Here is an 11,416-nt window from a genome sequence, read left to right on the forward strand (position 1 = left end):
AGCTGAAGGACTAAAAGTGTCACAGCGATGTTTATTTTAGCCTCCGTGCAAACAGTGTATTAGCATTTTCTACTAGGCACTGCTACCTGAGCAAAATAGGAAATTTATTATTTATGAGTTATTTATTTTGGACTCTGGACAGAATAAAAGCTATGGTCCTAAAATTGTAGTAATATGCTTGCACGGGTCAGTTATTACGTAAACTGATTTTGAGCTGGTTACTCTGCAGGTTCAGCAGAGGTCAGCGTCACAACCACAAAGGATTAGATAAGATCAAGAGCCTGATCTCTTACGGGGACCAGAAGCCAGAAGGATGTCAACTGTTTGAAGCTTCACACTGATGAGTTAATGGTCAGAGGTTTGAGCAACCAGTGCACCGATGAGTTTTTATTTTTATTATCAAGGCAAGGCAAGGCAAGGCAAGTTTATTTGTATAGCACAATTCAACAACAAGGTGATTCAAAGTGCTTTACAGAGACATTAGAAACAAGAACAAATAAAAAGCATGATTTAAAATTGAATAAAACAAGCAAATAAACTAACTAACTAATTAACAAACAAACAAACAAACAAACAACAGTATATAAAATCAAAACAGATAAAATCAGAACAGTAGATAAAATCAGTAGTTAAATGTAAGTTTTGAAATTTAAGCTTAAAGTGTGGATTTGGTGCTTTATTCAAATGCAGCTGAGAATAGGTGAGTCTTCAACCTGGATTTAAATAAACTGAGTGTTTCAGCTGATCTGAGGCTTTCTGGGAGTTTGTTCCAGATATAAGGAGCATAAAAGCTGAATGCAGCTTCTCCGTGTCTGGTTCTGACTCTGGGAACTGATAAAAGACCGGATCCAGATGACCTGAGGGATCTGGATGGTTCATACTGGGTCAGGAGGTCATTGATGTATTTTGGTCCTAAACCATTCAGAGCTTTATAGGCCAGCATCAGAACTTTAAAGTCTATCCTCTGACGGACAGGCAGCCAGTGTAAGGACCTCAGAGCTGGACTGATGTGGTCCACTTTTTTGGTCTTAGTGAGGACTCGAGCAGCAGAGTTCTGAATGAGCTGTAGTTGTCTGACTGATTTTTTAGGTAGACCTGTAAAGATGCTGTTACAGTAATCAAGCCTACTAAAGATGAATGCATGGACTAGTTTTTCCAGGTCCTGTTGAGACATCAGATCTTTTATCCTTGATATATTCTTGAGGTGATAGTAAGCTGACTTTGTTATTGTCTTAATGTGTTTTTCTAAGTTTAGGTCTGCATCCATCACTACACCCAAATTTCTCGCCTGGTTTGTGGTTTTTAGATGTATAGATTGAAGTTCTCTGGTGACCTGTAGTCGTTTTTCTTTGGCGCCAAAGACTATTACCTCAGTTTTGTTTTTGTTTAGCTGGAGAAAATTGTGGCACAACCAGTCATTGATTTCCTCAATGCATTTACCAAGAGCCTGTACAGGGCCTCGGTCTCCTGGTGACATTGTGATATATATTTGTGTGTCATCTGCATAGCTGTGGTAGTTTATTTTGTTGTTCTTTATAATCTGTGCCAGTGGGAGCATGTAGATGTTAAACAGAAGGGGTCCCAAGATGGAACCTTGGGGAACTCCACATGTGATACTTGTCTGCTCAGATGTGAAGTTACCTATTGATACAAAGTATTTCCTGTTTTCTACGTATGTTTTGAACCAGTTTAGTACAGTTCCTGAAAGACCTGTCCAGTTCTCCAGTCGTTTGAGTAATATGTTGTGGTCAACTGTATCAAATGCTGCACTGAGATCCAGTAAAACTAGGACTGACATTTTTCCACTGTCTGTATTCAGACATATGTCATTAAACACTTTGGTCAGAGCGGTTTCAGTGCTGTGGTTCTGTCTAAAACCTGACTGGAAGGCATCGTAGCAATTATTCTGTTTTAAGAAGTAACTGAGCTGTTGGGAAACTGCTTTTTCAATGATCTTACTTAAAAACGGGAGATTTGAGATCGGCCTGTAGTTGTTCATTTGTGTCTTGTCAAGATTGTCCTTTTTCAGTATAGGTTTGATTACAGCAGTTTTTAGTGATTCTGGAAACACACCTGATAATAAAGAAAAGTTGACGATCTGTAACAGGTCTGACTCTAAAGTCTTTGAGACCTTTTTGAAAAAACTTGTTGGCAGGACATCTAAACAGCAGGAAGAGGAGTTCAGTTGACCTAAGATGTCCTCCAGGTCTTTGCTGTTAATAGGTTGAAACTGTTTCATGGTGTTTAAACAGTTTTTTGGTGGACACAGTACATATCCTGGATCTGCTGTTGATGTACCAATTGCTTGTCTAATTTTTTGGATTTTTTCAGTGAAGAATTTGGCAAAGTCATTGCAGGCCATGGTCGAATGAAGTTCAGCTGCCACTGACACAGGAGGGTTTGTTAGCCTGTCAACTGTAGAAAATAAGACCCGAGCATTATGGCTGTTTTTAGTGATGATGTCAGAGAAGTAGGACCTCCTTGCATTCCTCAGTTGTAAATTATAATTGTGAAGTTTCTCTTTATAAATGTCATAATGAACCTGGAGGTTTGTTTTTCTCCATCTGCGCTCAGCTTTCCTACACTCTCTTTTTTCATTTTTCACCAGTGTGGAGTTTCTCCATGGAGACTTTTTCCTTCCAGAGATAACCTTCACCTTAATGGGAGCAATAGTGTCCATTACATTTAACATGTTAGCATTGAAGCTATTGACGAGCTCATTGACTGACCCTCTGGACAGGTCAGGTGTTAATGGGAAGACCTGGTTAAAAATTGCACTACTGTGTTCAGTTATACACCGTTTTGTGATCACTGTTGTTGATATATTTATGTGGGCTGAGATTTTACTTTCAAAGAAAACACAGTAATGATCAGACAGGCCCACATCAGACACAGTAACCTTTGAAATGCTCAGGCCTTTGGAGATCAGTAGGTCAAGAGTGTGTCCTCTATTATGTGTGGCCTCTGTTACATGCTGAGTCAGCCCAAAGTTGCCCAGAGTGTTACTCAGGTCTTTAGTCCCTTTGTCCTGAGGGTTGTCCACATGAATGTTAAAATCCCCAGCAATAATTACACAGTCAAAATCAACACAGATCACAGACAGCAGTTCACTGAGGTCATTAAAAAAGTCTGTGCAGTATTTGGGAGGCCTGTAAACATTAAGAAACACAACTTTGGATGGGGCCTTCAGCTGTAAAGCCACATATTCAAAAGACTGAAAACTTCCAGGAGACAGCTGCTTACATTGAAATGATTCATTAAATAAGACAGCAACCCCTCCTCCTCTCCTGCTCGCCCTGACCTCACTGATAAAACTGTAGTTAGGAGGGGTCGTCTCGATGAGAACAGCTCCACTGTTACTTTGGTCCAACCAAGTTTCAGTTAAAAACATAAAATCAAGGCTGTGCTCAGTGATTAAATCATTAATTAAAAATGTTTTCCCAGCTAGAGATCTAATGTTTAATAAAGCCAACTTAAGTGTTTTAGAGGTATTACTTGTCCCCTCGTGTTTGGGAGCAGTCTGTGGCACACAAGGTATGTTTACTATGTTTAAAGATCTTTTAGAGTGCAGCTCTCTGTGTTTTGACCAGGCCACATGTCTCCTGTCACCTAAAAGTACAGAAATTTTAAAACCTTCTAGTAAACAGGGTCCCAGCTTCTCCTGGGAAAAGTCATCACTGCCATAATCCTCACAGCCCGGACCCTTCACACATCACACATCAGACTGCGGAGACAGGGCATGAAGAGGAACTAAGGGGGGCGAGGCTGGGCAATGTGACTTCGATTGCTCTGTTGAGGGTGGGGCTCGATGGCGAACCTTTGGCCGCTCTGGTGGGGGGTTTATGGGGGACAAAAAGGGATTGGGACGGGGGGTAGATCTGAGCCCAGCATTGACCCGCTCCATCATCTCCTCAGTGAATTTCAGGTGTGGGGAGGAGGGAGAAAGGGAGGGGGAGGAGGGTGATGGCCTGTCAGGGGTTTGGGGGACTGGGGAAGATCGTGGTCCCTTGTCCTGGTCGTTGGTGTTGTTGAGAGAGTTGGAGGCAAATAGGGACCCCTCTTCTTGCCTTAGATGTCTCTCCTTTCTGAGGCTCTTCCTCAGATGCCATGGATGTCTCTCCTTTCTGAGGCTCTTCCCGGGTGGGGGCAAATGGAGCTCCTCCTCAAGGTTTCTGCTGGGCTTTGTCTGTTCTTGGAGTACTGTTTGTTCCTCTTTATGAGATAACTCCTCGTTTATCTCAGCCTTGGCACCAAGCACGGATGGATGACGTATGGAATAAAACAAGTTGGAGGTGAACAGTTTCACCCCTGACTTGTTAAAATTAAATCCATTTGCTTTGAACAGATGCCTGCGTTCCCAAAAAATATTAAAGTTGTCGATAAAGTGCACTGAGTGGTCAGCACATGCTGATATAAGCCATTTATTCAGTGTAAACAACCTGCTGAATCTCTCGTCTCCTCCTCTGACCGGCGGTACAGGTCCACTGATGAATACAGCTGCATTCAGAGAGTTTACAGTATTTAATAATCCAGTAAAGTCCCGTTTCAGAACCTCCGACTGTTGTTTGGACACATCGTTTGACCCTGTATGCAGAACAATGTTTGTCACAGTTGGATATTCATCTGCAATTTGAAGAATTCTCTCCTTCAGGTTGTTGACCATATCGTTAGGAAAGCAGAGGACTTTAGTGTTCTTACCGCACATCCTTTGTACATCCTTTACGGCAGAGTCACCCACAATCAGAGTTTCAGCAAAACATACTGCTGGAAACCTGCACAGTAATATGCTTACTGTGATATGACCCATTCCTCTGTGGATTCACATTTTGATGCCTCAGGTTTCCCTCTTTACATTTAGGTTTTCTCTTGGCTTTCTGGAGTCAAGAGTGTAAAGAGTGTTATTTTTATCTTTATGGATGCGCCTTAATGGGAGAAACTCCATTCATTCATACATACATTTCCCCCCATGGTGCTGGAGCCTATTCCAGCTGTGATAGGTTAAGAGGCGGGACACACCCTGGAGAGGTCACCAGTCTAATATCTACTAATACCTGCTAAAATAGTTCCAGATTGATACAAATGAATTCATTCAGTGACTAAAACTGGAGCACAAATGTCTTACATCACTAAAAATGCTCCAAAAGGCACCAGCGAGTCAAGGCCAGTTTAGTGACTAAAATGAACTGAAATGACCCGTAGCAGGGAGCTAGTGGCAGTTTGGGAAACAGCCTATTGCTTAAGAGAGCCAGACTCCTACTGAATCAGTAGGAATTTAGGGACATTTTAGAACTTAAAGAGATCAGTTAATAAAAACAAAATTCTTCACTCTACTTCTTGGAAATTAGATGATATATTGTGCATATTAACATTATGTGTTTACAATGTATAAACATTTGTTTTAGGGTCGGAATATTAACATGTTCAAAATAAGTCTGGGACAAATGGCGTGCCAACTTTATGAGCTACTAATGTGTATATTTTTAGCTTTATAAATATATCTTTCAATCTCTCTCACTACAGCGCCGTATTTACTGTTTGTCCACACTGAAAAATCCAAAGCATGCTTATACTTACAGCAGAGCTGTAATGAACAATCAATTATGTCAGTTTTGAGCTGCAAGAACAACTATGCCATGACTAAAGTGCTTTTTTCATTAGTCAGTGCTCCAGCAAAATCTAGTTGTCCCAGTGTGTTTTCTTTCAAGAAGCTGTGGCACCCTTTAAAAGCCCAGAGGAAAGAAACTCTTTGTAGAAAGAAATGGGGCTCAATGGGATTGAGCAGTGATTTGTTCAAATTTAACAACCAGGAGAGGTCATGCGGAGGCATATCTTTCGGTCAGGGTTACATTTGCCCCATTATGATGATGGTGGATACATCATTTAAAAAGTGTAGTGCCATTTGCTTTCAGCTTCCTTCCAATCACTGAGATTGTTAGAGGAGGAATTAGCTTTGATAAAGGCAACAGCAAAGAAAGAATGACACAAGAGCAGAGAGAGGACAAAGAGATAAGAAATCAGAGAGATGAGGAAAGATCACAAGAGGTCAGAAGTAATGGAAAGAAAGTTGAGACTTGCAAGTTCAGTTAAAAAGAAAAATCTGAGGTTCGCCTGTTTCCAGGATCTGAGGGAAACTCCAGAGTCTGGTGATAAAATGTCACTTAAAGTGAGTCCATTTACATACAAGTAAATGGACTGTATTTATATAGCGCTTTACTAGTCCCTAAGGACCCCAAAGCGCTTTACATATCCAGTCATCCACCCATTCACGCATACATTCACACACTGTTAATGCATTACACAATTATATAAAAAGCAATTAAGGGCTGTTTTACCCAAAATATAATTGCAACCCACAATTTCTCTTAACCTTAATAATGACATAATTTCAGCTAAAAACAGGAAACCAAGGCTACAATATGCACAGTTTACCAGAATTGGACAACAGAAGATTGGAAAAACATTTCCTGGTCTAATACGTTTTTAGGGAAACCATGGACCATGGAAGCACGGCTCCATCCTGCTTTGTACCAACAGTTCAGCTGCTATTGGTGTAATAGTGTGAAGGATAACTGAGCATCATTAAAATGGTAGTAAATATTTCTGCCGACTGCGTCCATCCTTCAGTTATACTTCAATTCAATTTGATTTATATAGCGCCAAATCACAACAACAGTTACCTCAAGGCGCTTTATATTGTACAGTAGATCCTATAATAAGAGATATAGAGAAAAATCCAACAATCATATGACCCCCTGTGAGCAAGCGCTTTGGCGACAGTGGGAAGGAAAAACTCCCTTTTAACAGGAAGAAACCTCCGGCAGAACCAAGCTCAGGGAGGGGCGGCCATCTGCTGCTGCTTAGGGTGAGAGAAGGAAAACGGGATAAAGACATGCTGTGGAAGAGAGACAGAGGTTAATAACAGGTATGATTCAATGCAGAGAAGTGACTGGAAAGGAAAAACTCAATGCATCATGGGAATCCCCCGGCAGCCTACGTCTATTGCCAACCCGTTCTCACTCCCAAAGCGTAACATTTTACGCTAGGTGACAAATCGTCACCATATTACGTTTTCGGCTACCCACCACGTTCCTAAATGACGACCTCGGAAAAAGAGGAAATATGAGAACCGTCTGGACTGAACCTACACATGTTCGCTCTTTTTCTTCAAATCGCTTAGAAACACGCTATTTAACATCATTAAAGTCCTGGTTAAGGTCAGGAATAAGGTTATGGTCAGGGCTAGGGATAAGGTTAGGTTTAGGGCTGGAATACAGGTCTGGAACGTCTACTACCGCGGGAGCGTCATTGCACTGGATTCCAGCCATAACCCGCCGCGTACCATAAGAACGCCGAAGGTCTCCTTTCGCGTTCCTCAGGAACGCCGCGGGACGTGACAAAACGTCCACATGTTACGCCTCGGGAGTGAGAACGCTCTGCTATTGCAGCATAACTAAGGGAGGATTCAGGGTCACCTGGTCCAGCCCTAACTATATGCTTTAGCAAAAAGGAACGTTTTAAGCCTAATCTTAAAAGTAGAGATAGTGTCTGTCTCCCGAATCCAAACTGGAAGCTGGTTCCACAGAAGAGGGGCCTGAAAACTGAAGGCTCTCCCTCCCATTCTACTTTTAAATACTCTAGGAACAACAAGTAGGCCTGCAGAGCGAGAGCGAAGTGCTCTAATAGGGTGGTATGGTATTATAAGTTTATTAGGGTAAGATGAGGCCTGTTATTTAAGACCTTGTATGTGAGGAGCAGGATTTTGAATTCAATTCTGGATCTGGAGCCAATGAAGGGAAGCCAATACAGGAGAAATCTGCTCTCTCTTTCAGGTCCCTGTCAGGACTCTTGCTGCAGCATTTTGGATTAGCTGAAGGCTTTTCAGCGAGTTTTTTGGACATCCTGATAATAATGAATAACAGTCGTCCAGCCTGGAAGTAATAAACGCATGAACTAGTTTTTCAGCGTCACTCTGAGATATTTCTAATTTTAGAGATGCTGCGCAAATCAGCAGTCTTACATATTTGTTTAATATGTGCGTTGAAGAACATGTCCTGGTCAAAAATGACTCCAAGGTTCCTCACAGCGTTACTGGAGGCCGAGGTAATGCCATCCAGAGTAAGAATCTGGTTAGATACAATATTTCTAAGCTTTTCAGGGCCGAGTACAATAACCTCAGTTTAATCTGAATTAAGAAGCAGAAAGTTAGCGGCCATCCAGGTCTTTATGTCTTTAAGACATTCCTGCAGTTTAACTAATTGGTGTGTGTTATCTGAGTACTTAGTTATCAACATGCTGTTGTGCACTATGTAGTTTTAACCCATCAGTTTTTTGTCTTTAATTGCATGTGTTTCTACATATGCATGTGTTTGCATGTGCATCTCAGCATCTCTCTGTTAAAGATTTAGTCTAGAGTGAATTGCGTCATTGTCCTGTCAGTCCTCAGCAGACTAATGAGCTGTAATGTGCCTCTTGAGCTTCCTACTCATTTAAAATAATAACTTTTTCACTTCCTTGCTTGATTATCCTAGAGGGAAGTATTTCCCCACAGGCTTTAGATCGGTCACAGCAGATCAGCTCTCTGTGGCTAACTTTATTAGAAGATAATTTTGCAGACAGAGCTGCCAGAGTCCAGAGAGAACAAAAAGAACAGAAATGAGAAAGACTTTGTCATGATAGTCATCAGAGGCAAAAAGGCGATGAGTGACACAAAAAGTAAAAGAGGAATATGTGGATGGGAAAGGGAAGATAATGAAGGTGGAAATGCATCGTGCTCATTTCTTGGCATTAATAAACTGACTTCAGACACCTGACAAGGAAAGAGACACTGGATAGGAGTGAGAGAGGAAATGAGAGGATAAGTGCGATGATGGATTAGAAGAGACAAAGGAAAAATGGGAAGAGGTAGTGTGAGGAGGATGATTTTTGAAAGAGTGGTAGTCATTATCAACCATGTCATGTCGGGTGGGAATGAGAATAAATTAGTAATAATTAAAACTTTAAAGTGAGATTATGGCAAGAAAAAAATCTAGTGGGGTAAAAAAATAAACGTTATGTTTGTAAAGGAAAGTACCCAATTATATAGCACATAAAGGCCGGCTGGCACATTCATGCTATTCTAATTTTCTTCTTTTCATTTTAAAGCTTGGACCTACAGTATTAGCCCAAAAGATATCAGTATGTTCTTACCCAGTGATAACAAGCTTAGCCTGACTCATCTGATTCCACAAAGACATATAAACTTATATATAACGGAAACCCACCAGATAGGAAGGCTCTTTGGCTGTCTTTGTCAACATCTTCATCCTACTTTCTAATTCCCAGTGCTTAGTAACTCCAATCTCTTAACTACATGAAAATCCTTTAACTACACGTGTTTAATGTAAATGTCAAATATTCTGATGTCACACGTTTTCTCTTGCTGTTATTGTGCTGAGCGATCCCTATACTGTAGATTGCTATAGAAAAAGAGGTAGCATAAATAGGCTCCCTTGCATTGCTCATTTGCAGCAAGTAAAATTAAATACATCCTCCACACTAGACATGAACCCAAGATGGCAGCATAACAAGCTAAATGATCCATAAAACTGAAGCGCAAGAGGAACCGAGCAGCTGGGGTTCATCTCAGCTCCTTGCAGAGTCTGACCCTGAATATATCAGCTCGAGGGTTTTGCCCTGTCAGCAGGGTTAAGTCAGGTTAACTGGCAACCTTTTTCTTACTGTAAGCCTTATTCTTGCCTAGCTCGATTAGTATAGTTTACATATTTCTCTTATCTCCTTTTGAGAGGAGCCTAAAGTGTTATTAACTACTATGATGAGAATTTAAAAAGCTCAGTTAGTGTTGCATAATATACACCGTGGTCTATTCCTCCTTTGTGTCACGCTGTACCCTCTGTTCTTCCCCTTTCATCCCTTTCTCTGTCATCTCTCACATCCCTCCTTTCATGCATGCGAGGCACCAGACCGTGAAATCCACATTGTGAAACCCCTCTTTTGTACACACACACACACACACACACACACACACACACACACACACACACACACACACACACACACACACACACAGAGTCCTGACCAGACCCCTGACTCGTAACATTTTTTTCGTCTCGATTTCATCGTAACTCAGATTTTACTAATTTTGCGACAAAGCTGGTCTCACCGCGATGTGAGGAAAACCTAAATCACATAAACCTTTTAACAAATAAACAATAAAAAACTATAGGGGTCAATTTCCCTTTAAACTTCAACTTTTAACCTTTGGCTGAATATCGTTGGCTCCTGCATGTTCTCTGTATACTGGAGAAGCGCTTAATGAAAGAGTTTGGACAGAAAACAAAAGTGCTGTTTTCATTTAAAAAATTGAAAAACTGGGAAACTACAGAGTAGCTTTGATTCCCTTTACTTTCCTGGATCACGTACCATTTCATGGAAATACATTCATGTCTTGATGACCGACTTCAACATGAAAAAAATGAACACTTTTGCATCATGAATGATTATTACAGTACTATTACTGTTGCAGAGAACACATATTATGCACAATGTGATGGTGTGGGATGCTTAGAGGATGAATGGACAAAAGAATGGTGAAGAATAACAACTGTCTGATTACAGATGTTCAACAAAGGTTATCTTTGCTGACATGTAAACACTTCTATTCGCAGCTGTGACGAGGACCAACAACTTGAAAATCCATTTCCTTTCTATTACAATACTGACTACAATTTTGCTGTCTGGAAAAGACTATTAAAACATCTGACTCAAATGATGAAGCCATTTATTTGTCACTTGCAATTGCCTGCAGCAAAATTGGACCTCTTCTGACCATACATACAATACACAAACATCACATCAGGTAGACAGGTCAGAACAGGTAGCATAAAGAAAAACAATCAAATGTACAAAACAATAGGGGGATGGAGGAGAGACAAAGAGAACTCTTGTTAGACTGACCTCCTAGTAGGAAATCAGTATGAGAACAGAAAAACCAAAAATGGCAGTAGATGTAGTGGTGTGTGTGTTTTATTTTTAATTAAACCTAGTAGTCCAGTAGTCATGCTACTAAGATTTAAATTTGAAGACCACTTTGAAATGTGTAAAGTTGAACTGGTAAATTTTGATGTAACTTACAGATCCTTTTTCAAAATATGCCCCAAAACACAAAAATACCCAGCCAACACACACATGTGGGGCCCAAATGGGGAGAAGCAGTGCTAATATTTGGGGCCCACTTGGTAAACCCACCTGGGACCCAGCTAATTTTGTCCTCAGTCCTCAGTTTGTTGGGTCACACCTCTTAATCTTTCAAGCCAGGCGTTTTCAGTCCCAATGCCACAGGTGTATGAAATTAAGAGCCTAGCTCATGGAGTCTGTTAGACCCACTTTATTTCACTGAAACCTTTGTAAAAGAATGGGT

Source organism: Rhamphochromis longiceps, linkage group LG14, assembly GCF_057381845.1.
Source record: "Rhamphochromis longiceps isolate RC_006_pf linkage group LG14, R_longiceps_female_GT1.1, whole genome shotgun sequence".
NCBI lineage: Eukaryota > Metazoa > Chordata > Actinopteri > Cichliformes > Cichlidae > Rhamphochromis > Rhamphochromis longiceps.